Source organism: Spermophilus citellus, assembly GCF_964194105.1.
Source record: "Spermophilus citellus genome assembly, chromosome: 18".
NCBI classification, from domain to species: Eukaryota; Metazoa; Chordata; class Mammalia; order Rodentia; family Sciuridae; genus Spermophilus; species Spermophilus citellus.
In genome coordinates, this window is record NC_138200.1 from 39,490,056 (window position 1) to 39,502,802 (window position 12,747).

The following is a 12,747-nucleotide window of genomic DNA, read 5'->3' on the forward strand; positions in this document are numbered from 1 at the left end:
ACAAGAGAATCGTACCAAGTGGGACTGTCTAAAGCCCAAAGCCATGTGGGGACCAAAGAACCCTCTGCCTGATGAAGGGCAAGCTGGCCTCACTCAGAGTGGAAGACAAGAGCAAGCAAATGTGTTTTGTGGCCCTGAATGAGGGTCAGAAATGGCTGAGAGAGATCAGCACTGGAAAGGCTGGGCTTCCAGATGCGACCAACAAACTCCAGCCAGACAGAACGATCTCAGAACCCCTGAGATTCCAGGGTCCAGAACTCCCGCTCCCTCCTCTATAGAGATTAGACCTACTAAGAGAAGTGTGTAGGGCTGAGCTGAAAGATCCTGAGAAGACTGAGATGTTGTCTCACTCCCCACCATCTCTCAGAGTAGAAGTTCAACAAGCAAATTAAGTTTGGTTATAGAAAAGTAACTTTATTTCCCACACATCAGAGTTTGTGGGCCAATATTCATACCCAGCTACACACATAGACCGGTGGTATAGACTACAAACACATTAGCCTTAGAGTTGTTAACTAACTAAAAAATTGGGGGAAAATTTTCACAGATTAGTCCAAGACTAAAAGAGGGGCCTACATTATCTAAGCGCCATCTTCCTGATGACTGAAGAGATAATTGTGCATATTATTAGAGCAGGGAAAAAAATTGTAAATGTTAGCCCAGGAAAGAAACACATAATTCCTTTGTCTCTGCTAGAAGAAAATGGAAGGTTTGGGGAGAGATTTTGTCTGTTTATTTGTTTTGTTTTGTTTTTTCTAGTTGCATTCAAAATACATTTTGAAAATGAAATTTAAATTTGTGTATTAAGAGAGCTGACTCCTGGATATGCCCTTGCATTGATTTCTTATAAAATAAAAGGCCCTCTAAAATGCTAACTATTGGCAAAGATGTGGGGAAACCCAACTCTCACACATGCTTGTGGGAATAGAAATTAGATAACTACTTTGGAAATTATTTCACAACATCTTCTAAACTATGATCCAGCAACGCCCCCCCTAGATATAACCCCAACAGACATGTATAAAATAGTCACCAAAAGACATTGTTATTGATTTTAAAACATGGCCATGATATTTATCAGTCCCCACCCCCCCTACCCCCTGCATCCAAAGGTGGAGTCTATTCCCCAACCTTTTTAATTTGGGTTAGTCGTATGTTAATGAAAGTGTGCAAGTTCCAGAGCCTTGTGCTCAAGACATCTTAAGATTTTTACTTTCACCCTCTGGGAACACACCCTTCTGAGCCTGCCATGTAGGAAAGCCCACCAACACCAATCACCAGACCTGCGGGAGGCCATCTTGAACCCTCCGTTCCTGTCAACTACAGTCACGTGGAGAGTCCATGGCAGGTCCACACAGAGCCCACTCATTGAATCATGAGAAAGAGTACATCACTGTTGCCTCTCCATTGTGGTTTTATACACAGCAGTAGACACTGGGTATGAACATATTCTAGAACGTTTATAGCAACCCAATAGTCCCAAACTGGAAATTTCTCAAAAAATGTCCATCCATAAACAGATAAACTATGGTATAGTCACATGATCGAATACCATTCAGCAGTGAGAATACACAACATACAACAGCAGCTAAGAACTTCAACACATCTCAAAAATGGAACTGAATGAAAGAAAAAGGACACAGAAGTGAAAACAATAGGTGAAACTATACAATACTGTTAGAAGTCAGAATAGTGGTTTCCCCTATAGAGATAGTCACTAGAAAGGAGCACAAATGATTGGGGTGGGGGTGGTATTAGAAGTGTTTAATTCTTTCATCTAGGTGGTAGAGGCATGAGTATGTTCAATTTGTAAGAGTTCAGCAAACTGTAGACTTATCTCATGTGCTTCTCTATTTGCATATAATGCTTCAATAAAAATTTTAAAATACACATCCTATAAATGACCTACTGTATTGGGGTTGTTGAAAGTAGGACATGCCTTTCATGTCAACGAGCAATTACACATGGATTCAGATTCTCTGAAAAGGAATTCCCCAAAGGTACCTTAAAATTATTTCATTGAGTTCTGTTAGCTCTGAGGTCTAGTTACAGTTGCCTTAAAATGTAGATAATATGTTTCCTAGCAGTTAGCTAGAAATATGAGGTCAGAACAGAACTGGAAATTGGAGGCTCTCTACCCTTGAGTGCCCTGTACATCTCTGATAAATAATCAAAGTGCTGTTCAGTCCATGGAAGGGTATGTCTTGGGTCTCTCCAGTCCCTGAGGGACACAGTGGTGAGGACGATGGGTTTCTCTTGGGGAATATATATTCTGGGGAGATCTACTTCAACTCATCCCGGGAGAAGGAACTAACTCACACTTTCATAAGGGAGCCTAATTTACTCCTAGTAAAATTTGATTGCTAGAAATGACTTTCTTATATTAATGCAAAACTTTTCCATGTGGCTTCTAGTTTGGCCTCTTAAGTAACATAAGAAACGTCCATGTTTCCTGTGCCTCCTTTGCTCTCAATTCAACAGCCTGGGTTCCTGTCACAATATTTGGTTTGATACTATTGCAAGCCCCACCCTCCCACCCCCCGCACTTTTCTGGCTGCCCCTCTGGGATAAGCTCCAGATTGGCAAGACTCTAATAAACTATTAGATTCAAAACCAGAACCAATAATATTCCAGGTAAGGATTTATCAACTATGGACACCATAGACACTTTAATTCTTATTATGGGACTGTCCTGTCCATCATAAGATATATAGAAGCATCCCTGGGTTCTACCCACTGGATGCAAGCAGCAAAGTGTGAGCATTAAAAATATCTCCAGACATCACCAGATGTCCCTTTGGGGACAAAATCACCCTAGTCGAGACCCACTAACCTGAAGAACATGAATGCGAGGCTTTTAGTCTAGATGTTCTATGCCTACCTTTGAGCCACAAAGTTACCCAATGTACATGGCTTCTTGGGTAGTAACTACGAAGTTGTTGTTGCTTGCAGGTGTATCAACCAAAATAAATATATACATGGATAAATAAAGTGGATTAAAAGGTAATCACCCAGAGAAAAACAAAGTTTGCATTGGGCCACCACAGAGTAGAAACTCTCTTTACCTTCCATAAAATAAAGTTGACAGCTTTATTTTACATCCACATCTTTTTCAGAAGAGAACTGAATTCTATTGAATTCTACTCCTAAATTTCCATTACTTCCCCAATAGCCTTTTAAGTTATGAAACCATCAATGGACTAATCCACTATGTACCAGAAGCCCTCATGATATGGACACCTTCCAAAGCCCCACCTCTGAATACTGCTACTTTGGAGGCCAAGCCTTCAACACATGATGAGCTATTGGGAGACATTTCAGATCTAACCCTTAACAGTGTCTATAACCAGATAAAAGAGAACCAAAGTCGAAAACAAAATACGTGTAAGTTTAATTCCATACCAACCCCATCTCCCATCCCATTATGGCAGGGAAACAAAATGTAGGTTATGAAAAGGAGAGAGCTCCAGTAAGAATCAGGTTCTTAAAATCCTCAGGAGTCTAACAAGTTAAAATCAAAAACCTGGACTTCATCCTATGCTTAATAAGCAGATCTTGTGATCTGAATGACCAACAGTCTGGCGTGTGGAAAACCGACATTGACCAATCAGGCAGATGGTGTGATTTTACTGTGGAACCCAAGGAGAGTCTTAAACAGGCTGATTCTACTTTAGCAGATGGACTTTTGAAATGGGCAGTAGATTGGACCTTGGTAACTTTGTAAACTATAGAAATTCAAAGTTGTTGTTAGCCTACATTTATTGGCTGGTACATCCAGTGCTAGAATTCCCTAAGAAGTGAGCTCAGCTTGTCATCAAATGACACTTCCCAAATAGCGCAGGGCAAGCACTGAGCCCAGAGAGGTAAGCCAAGAGATCTGCTGTCCCCCTCGGCCTGTGTAGCATAAATACTCTTTGAGTTTTCCCATTCACTTGAGAGAAGGGAAACAGTATTTTGGCTCGGGGGGTGCACAAGTAGAATTCCTTAAAGCTCGGGGTGGGAAGCAGGCGGTGAAAGGCCAATGGTTGATTCTTTTGTTTGGTTTTTATTGTGCATGACTAAATGTATTAGACATGTTGGATCACACAGAAGCTGCATCCGTGAACTATGGGGCTGTTGAATTTGTATGCACTTTGCCTACTAATATTAGCTGCCCTTTCCAACTACAAAAGGCCTCCTTACTAACATGACATCTGAGTCATTTTAATAAAATTACAGACAGGCCATGCTATGGCAGCTTTCTGTAAGAAACAAGAGATCTTTCCCCAAACCTTTCTATATCATGATTTATTTTTTTTCCCTTCAAAAACAAAATCAGGAAAGAATCACAGATAGAGAGTAAGAAGCAAGATGCAGGAAAAGAAGAGAACATAATGGATTTTAGAAACTACTCTTTACCATCCACAACAAACTAAAAGTAAAAGCACATTTTTCATTTATTCTTTTTCATAAAAAATACCCTGAGCCTCTGCTATGCATATGGGGTTTGGCTTGGCTTGGTCATGCTCTCTGCAATCGCTGGAAAGCTACCGATTCAAAGGACAGACCATTCTTAAAGATATGGGTTGTTTTTTTTATTCTTTTGTGGATGGTGTAGTAATAAAGTATTGCACCAGGCTACTACTAGACACCAGGGGGAGGGATCTGAACGTGGAAAGGTTTCCATCAGCTTTGTTATCATTCCTTGGGAGAAGAAAAATGAGATTTACTTAATCGCAAGAGTATGACAAATTTCTTTCTTCAAATCTCAAAATGTTTTTCAGTGAAGATTTTCAATTGAAAGAGATTATTATTTGCAGGGGAGGGGGGAATCCTTGAAAAAAAGTCTTTGCTCCATGTTTGAAAATCCCTCGCCAAGAGGATTACTGCTAGCTTTATTGCTATGTCGCAAAAGCCAGGTACTTTGTGTTTAAAACAAAGGTAATGTGGCTCAGGAGAAACGGGTGTGATTGTGTTGCTGGCCCTCTCTCTACTATATAACCTTGAATGAAGTCATTTTGTTTCTTTGTGCCTTAGTTTCCCCCTCTTGCAAAAGGAGGGTTTTGAGGTAGATTATCTTTAAGGCCTCAAGAGCTCAAAGAAATCTTAAGATTAAATTTGTTCCTGCCTGCCAGCCAGATAGCATTCTGAGCAAACATATTTGCTCCACTGAATGCCTGTGTTTCCCCATACACATAATTGACGATATTTTTATACCTGAAGTTACAATTTCCTCACTTACCTACCCCATATCATTTAAGGTCTCCTCATTCTGCTTTGAAGTTCAAAGAAAGAGAAGACTGTATAATGAGAATGGCTCCTTTGAAATGCTCCCTTTGCAGCTGCAAGCCGGGCAGATCCTGCACCGTATGAAGAAGAGGAGGCTATTGTGATGCAGATGGGCTCAAAGTACATCTGCAGCAAGAACATTTCCATGGGTCTTTTACTGTATTTCTTCTATTATTCATAGAACACAATGTAAATGAAGCCATAAATTTTACCCCCCACACTAGATGTAGAAAGAAGATAATGGAAATTGTGAATTATGAATGAATCACTGTTATTGTAATTCCTTAAGGATTCTGATGGAGAAGATTAAATTCATGCAAAGACACAGATTCTCAACTTTTTATGCCTGAGTCCTCAGTAATGCCTCTTGGAATTTCACAAGGAATGGAACAGAGATGATCTTGGCTTCACATTTACCTGCCGAATAGTCTCTCAGATAATCTACCTAAACCGGGACAGATCATCTTATTAAAGATAAAGAATTCATTCCTGGGGGAGGGGGAGATGTTGCAAACTATGTGTGTCTTCCAGTGAATCAGACACACTGCTTAGGATCCCAAACACAGAACAGTTGAAACCTTTAATGCTGCATTCTAGGGGATTTGTTCTATCTTTTAGAAATCCAGAGGGGGGGGAAATAAGTAGAGGGAAATGTCTTTTTTTAAAAAAAAGATGGACCATGAGGCTGGAGAAACACTCACCCAGTGTGCACAAGGACCTGGTTTTGATCCCCAGCACCCAAAAACAAACAAACAAATCAAAAATCTAATAAAGGTCAAGGATGCAGATTTTCCCCCCTTCTATATTTGTTTTGATAACAAGAATTCTGGTCAACAATTATTCTCTCAACCACAGTACACAATTCTTCTAAATAACAACAGTGGACCATGAGACTCAAGCCGTTCTGGTTTTGATGATGATAGAAAGTGATTAGGAGTACTTCACTGATCTGAGACAAAGCCTCTGGAAAATTTCAACCTTAATCCACTTTACTCTTGTGCCAGGCTTTTAGAAGGTTAGAGCCCCCAAAATGGGATTTGAGATGATATTTAACAGTTCAAGTGTCATTCCAGAAAGAGTTCTCTTCTGCAGAACCCTAAAATAGATTTTTGGCATTTTTATGCAAACCGAATATGCATGGATAGATAAAGATATCGGCACATGCACACTTCTGTTCAGCGACTGCTTTCTACTCTCAGACAGAAAATAATTTAGAATATATGTGATTATGCAGGTAGGAGTGAGGGATTCTCTACAAAAGATGTTAACATTCACCAAGTAGGTAGTAGATGCAAGGTGAGTGAGTGGTTCTCTGGCAGCCAAAATCCCCTCCCTGAGCCTCAGTATGCTTGTCTGCTAAATGAAAAGTTTGGGCTGGATGATCTCTAAGGCAATGTCCAGATTTAACCTTTTCAGTTCTTGATTAGGCAGCGAAGTGAAAAGCAAGTGTTCTTACTTAATAATGGTTGGAGCCTGAGCTGTGAGGTGAATGGAGGCTAAGACCCCATCCTCTGTCTGGGGGCTTGGGAATGTTATGGGAACTTGATGGGAGGGGCAGTTCTACATAGAGGAGAGTTTAGGGACTCAGGCAAGGTCACTGTAGTTGTTGGCCAAGAAAAGTCTTTGCCATTTACCAAAGCTTAGGACAGCTAATGGTCTAAGGAGGCTAATTCCCCAGCTTCCCGGTGCTGCAACCTATGGCAGCCATGGGATCAGGGGCTCAAATGGTGGCCAAGTAGAGTCTTGGAGAAACTCCTGTCTGCCTGGTCCCTCTGCACCCTCCAGGTGCTTCCTTTAGCTCAGGCTCCCTCCATCTTCCTCTGACCTCATGAGCCCTCCTGTCAACTCCAGGGTATCACTCACCATCCAGTCGGGAAAACAGAACTCGGGCCAAATTGAGGGCATTTAACATGGAGAAAGTTTACAGAGGTGTGAGAAAAGCTGAAAGCACCATCAGAGGACAATTAAACAACCTGGAGAGCTGTGGGAAGAAACTACCACCCTGGAGCTGGAGAGACAGGGATCCCAGAGCCCAGATGCTCCCTCTAAGCTAGGCCCAGAAGAGGATGCGGCTTGCTGACAACTGAAACCTGGGAGGTGATGCAGCTGCTGCTGGAGATGCCACCAGAAGCAGAGAGACATGAAGGAGAAAGACACTGATACTTCCTCCTCTCACCTTCAGATGTAGCGTCTACATCTCACCTTAGACAAACCTACCCAGAGGCCCACTGGGGGAGAGAGTCTGGGGAGTGGAGTCTGCAGCAGTCAACCTGACAGACAAACCGGAACAGTGGATGGTGACACATGGATCTCCATGCACACAGGCAACGACACACACACCTGGAAATCCTCAGCATGAAGATCTACAAGTAGGCAACTCAAGTCCTTCCTGTTCCTCAAGCCTGAGCTTCTGAAACTCAAAACCAAGAAGACTCTTTGGTCTCCAAATTCCTGCTTGGAGATGAAGATGGGGTGTCAGGATGACAGAATGGAGAACCAAGAACCAGAGAAACAGACAAGAAGCTGAGCTACATAGTTAATATTTTCAAAACATTATAATATTGCATGCTTGTGCATTGCCTGTTTTTTTAATATATATATATTAGGTGTTGATGGACCTTTATTTGTTTGTTTATATGTTTATTTATTTGTTTATATGCAGTGCTGAGAATCAAACCCAGTGCCTCACACATGCTAGGCAAGCGCTCCACCACGGAGCCACAACTCCAGCCCACCATGGCCTGTTTTAATAGCCTCCTATTTGAGCTTCCCCTCACTGCCTCCCTGTTTTAAAATTCACTATTTACATGTGGAAAAAAATGTCACACCAACTTTACCCACACAATGGTTATATTTAATAAATTTCAAGCAGACAAATCAGTTCTTTCTCATCCAACAGATGAAACACTCTTCAACTAGCAATATTAGCAGCACACATAGCCCGTATTAGTTCTTCATATGTTCCAATTTGATAGTACCAAGAGACAAATTCCCATGACTCATTCCTCAAAAAGAGCCAGGCAGAAGTCCCAACCCACCTTCGTTTCTTACTCACGGTACTGGGACATGCTTCTATGGTTCCCACCACTTCCCTCTTGGTAACGTGATTCACATTTGTAATTACCCTTGCAAAGTCTATACTTCCCTGCACTATTAAGCTCTACTGTTGTAGGGACTGTCGTGTGATTCATCAATATATCCCTAGCTCTTCAGTGCCCGGCACAGAGCAGGCAGATCATATTTGTACAATGAACAGATGGATGAGTGAATGAATGAACAAGCAGAGACCTTACAGGAAGACCTTTGAACATGCTGGAAAGACATTTTCTTCCTTGGGAAGATGGGCTTTCACATAGACAAGAAAGGAATCACCTGCTATCCTGCCACGGCTACCAAATTCTTTGCACAGATCCCCCCCCCCCTCGAGTTCACACACATAGTCACCACGTAGTGTCTGTGAAGCAGAAGTTCTTACTGAATTGGCACATTGAGGCCACATCAGGGAGGAAAGTAGTTGACAAGGTTGAAATCAGCGTTCCCAGGCTATCGGAGCTGTGGGATTCAAGCTTGGGAAAAACTGCTTCAATTAAAATCATTCTTTCCAAATACAGTTGGCAAAGTGTAATTTTTATGTCTGACTCTTCTCAAAAGTCTTTCATCTTTTTTTATGAAATTTCCATAATTACTTTTTGAAAGGAAAATCTTCTTTTCCACAGTCTAAGATATCAGTGATTCCTGATTGGGTTCCCAAGTTCTTAAAGTAAGATAAAGCAGAAGTTCTGTTTGTACAGAAGTTTTAAATCAATGAGTATGGGTATTTACAAATCCCCTAAAATATTAAAATGTGAGGAAAAGACAGGAAGCCCCAGGAAGAGACTCCCAAGCAATGGAGGCCCCCAGAAGCATCTCAGATACCTACTTCCAAGGCTCTTGCAGAGCCTTGGGCAATGAAACCCTCATAAACTCCCCAGTGAACAAACACTAGGGTCCCATTTAGCTCCCTTCCAGCTCCCTTCCTAGAATCCCAGTCTTTTCCTAAGCAGGGAGCACCTGTCCCAGCAGCCTTAGAGAGGTTGCGAAGCTCACCCCAAAATTCCCCATGAGTGGCGTAAGCATGACTTGAAATTGCAACCGATTGCAAAGCCATAGGTTTAAAGGCCATGCTAGCCCATCTGCTATAACAAAGGGCATGGGATTCTCATTTATGCAGAGGCACTAGAGACCGGAGGTGAGATTCAAATTTCAACCAATCCTTCCAACAAGAAAGCTACCACAAAGTCACTAGGCTTGGTAGCACACGCCTGTCATCCCAGTGGCTCTGGAGGCTGAGACAGGAGGATCGAGAGTTTAAAGCCAGCCTCAGCAATGGTGAGGTGCTAAGCAGCTCAGTGAGACCCTGTCTCTAATAAAATACAAAATTGGGCTGGGGATGTGGCTCAGTGGTTGAGTGCCCCTGAATTCAATCCCCGGTACCAATAATAATAATAATAATAACTTAATAAAATTTTCATTAAAAGAAAAAAAGAAAACTACCACAAAGTAAGCAAAGGTTCACAGAAGGACAAACACCACCATTTCTTTTCCAGGAGAAATCCTGTTGGTATCCTTATTCCCAATAGGACAAAGGTGGAAACAAGCCATCAGTAGATGAATGGATAAACAAAAGGTGATATGGACATAGAACGGAATATGAATCAGCCTTTAAAATGAATGAAATTCCTCTACATATGTGCTATGATATGAATGAAAATTGAAAACCTGTTGCTAAATGAAATAATCCAGACACAAAAGGGCAAATATTGTAGAAGTTCACCTAGACACTTATGAGTTTTCGAGACTAGGCAAATTCATAGAGACAAAAATAGAATAGAGAATAACAATAACTTTCCACTCCAGGGCTCAGAGAGGGAAATGAGAGTTGATGTTTAATGAGTGCAGTATTTCTGTTTGGAGTGATTAAAAAAAAAAAAGTTCTGGAAAAGATTGCTTAACATTGTAAATGTACTGAATGCCATTGAATTTCCCACTCAAGCATGGTTAAGTTGGTTTTTTAAAAAAAGAAAGATATACAGCAACTAAAACCAAACTGGATTAATCCTAGATGTACAAGAATGGAGTGATATTTTATTTTTTTTATTATTACATATTACTTTTATTTTTTATTTATTTTTTACATACATGACAATAGTGGAATGCATTACATTCATTATTATCCATTTACAGCACAGTTTTTCATAACTCTGTATATAAAGTATGTTCGTGCCAAATTAGGCCATTATACATGTACTCTCTTTTTTTGCATTACAATTCTTAATACACATTTATACCACAATTTATCATATCTGTTTGTATATAAGGTATGTTGACACCAAATTCACATCTTCATACATGTATTTTATATAATGATGACCTCACCTTCCACCATCCTCACTATTCCCCCTCCCCCTCCCTTTCCCTCCCACCCCTCTTCCCTATCTAGAGGTAAACTTCCTCCCATGCTCTCCCTCCCTACCCCACTTTGAGTCACCCCCCTTATATCAGAGAAAACATTCTCTATTTGTTTTGGGGGGAATTGGCTTACTTCATTAGCATAATCTTCTCTAACGCCATCCATTTATCTGCAAATGCCATGATCTTGTTCTTTTTTAGTGCTGAGTAAAATTCCATTGTGTATAAATGCCACATTTTTTTATGCATTCAGAGCGATATTTTAAAATCTATAAATGTAACTCATCGAATCAGTTATTTCCCATACTAACAATTGCCAGTCAGCATTGCTTAAATTTTTAAACAGGACTTCAAGTGAGGGGTCAAAAGGATCCCACTGCAAAAAAAAAAAAAAAAAAAAATGGTAGCAGATCAAAGTAATTTGGAGAATTTTCTATTCTTTTATTTTACATTTTTCTTCCATTTGTCCAGAAAAATAATTCTAGATGTACAGCCCTTCCAGTGTCACTCTTCCCCAAGACTTCAAACCACAAATGCTTCAGCCAAGCAAACTTCCTAGGTACCACGGATCTCATTTTATTCTTCCATTACCAACAGCGTGGCATCCCCACACACTTGTAAAGAGACTCCATGTAGCAGTCCCCTCGGCTATGAAGGAAGAAGGATTAGAGCAACAAACTATAAAATCTCAACCAGTCCAAGTCAGCAGAAGGACAATCACCAAATTCTAGAAGGTCCAGGTCTAGAAGCTTCTGCTTTTAAATGTTAAAGACACAGATAAAGAACAGGCAAAGACACAATGGCAAACTCAGCATGCGGTCGCATCATGAATTTTCTAACATTCTGGAACACGTACATGAATGCTGCCAAGAGCTTTGGGTCAGTTTGTGAATGGTATCTTCATTCTGGAGCCCTAGATAAATGCTCAGTAATGATTATTTATATGTCATCCAAATTTAAGTAATTTAGAATGGGTAATAGATTTGAGACGGAGGAATTTGTGAGATGCCCCTCCCCCTCCTGGAAAACTGCACACTGGAAGGGGGTTAGGTGAACCCTTAGATCAGATAGCAATCATGAGATACCCACGAAAAAGGAGTCTATGGATCACTTCAGGTTACCAACTGGGAAAGTCTATAAAAATCTGACCACAGTACACCCAGTCCTTGGTGTTCTTGCCAAAGATAGAATCCTGCCCTGCTCCTTGCTCAATAGGCTCTGTTCACACTGGCTTCCCCTCTGATTTTATCAGGCCAGTTCCTTCTTATCTGGGGGCCTTTGCACATGCTATACCCTCTGCCTGGAATGATCTCCCTAGTAAACTCTAAATGTTTGCTAAATTATCTTCAGAGATCTGCTTAAATGACTCTTCTTCTGGGTGCCCCCAATGACTCCAAACAGTCTAGGTCACTATGTCACATATTTCTGTGGTCTGAATGAGGTTTGTCCCCCTCAAAACTCATGCTGAGGCTTAATTCCCCCATAGTAATGGTATTTAAAGGTGGTTGGACTTGAAGAGGCGGAGCCTAGTGGGCGATGATTGGGTCATGAAGTAATTAATGCTGATCTCTTGGGCAGATTGGTTCCCATGAGAGCAAGTTGTTATAAAGAGTGAGCCTGGCCTTCACTGCTCTCTTGCTTCTTCTTTTTCTCCTTCTCCTTCTTCTCTCTCCATCTGCTTGTCTCTCATTTTTTTCTTTTTTGCACGTGATGCTGTTTACCAGAAGCCAGAGCCACTGCCATACCCTTGAACCTATAGAACTGTCAGCTAGATAAACCTCTTTTTTAATAACGTATCCAGCCTCAGGTATTTTGTTATGCCAGCACAAAACAGACTAAGCCACATATCCTATAAGGCACTTTAGCTGTCCATTAATTGCTCTCATCACAGTTGAAAGTAGCTTACTCCATCCATTTACCTGCAAATGCCATGATTTTATTCTCTTTTGTTGCTGAGTAATATTCCATTGTATATATGCCACTTTTTTAACCCATTCATCTAACTGAGGGCATCTAGGTTGGTTCCACAGT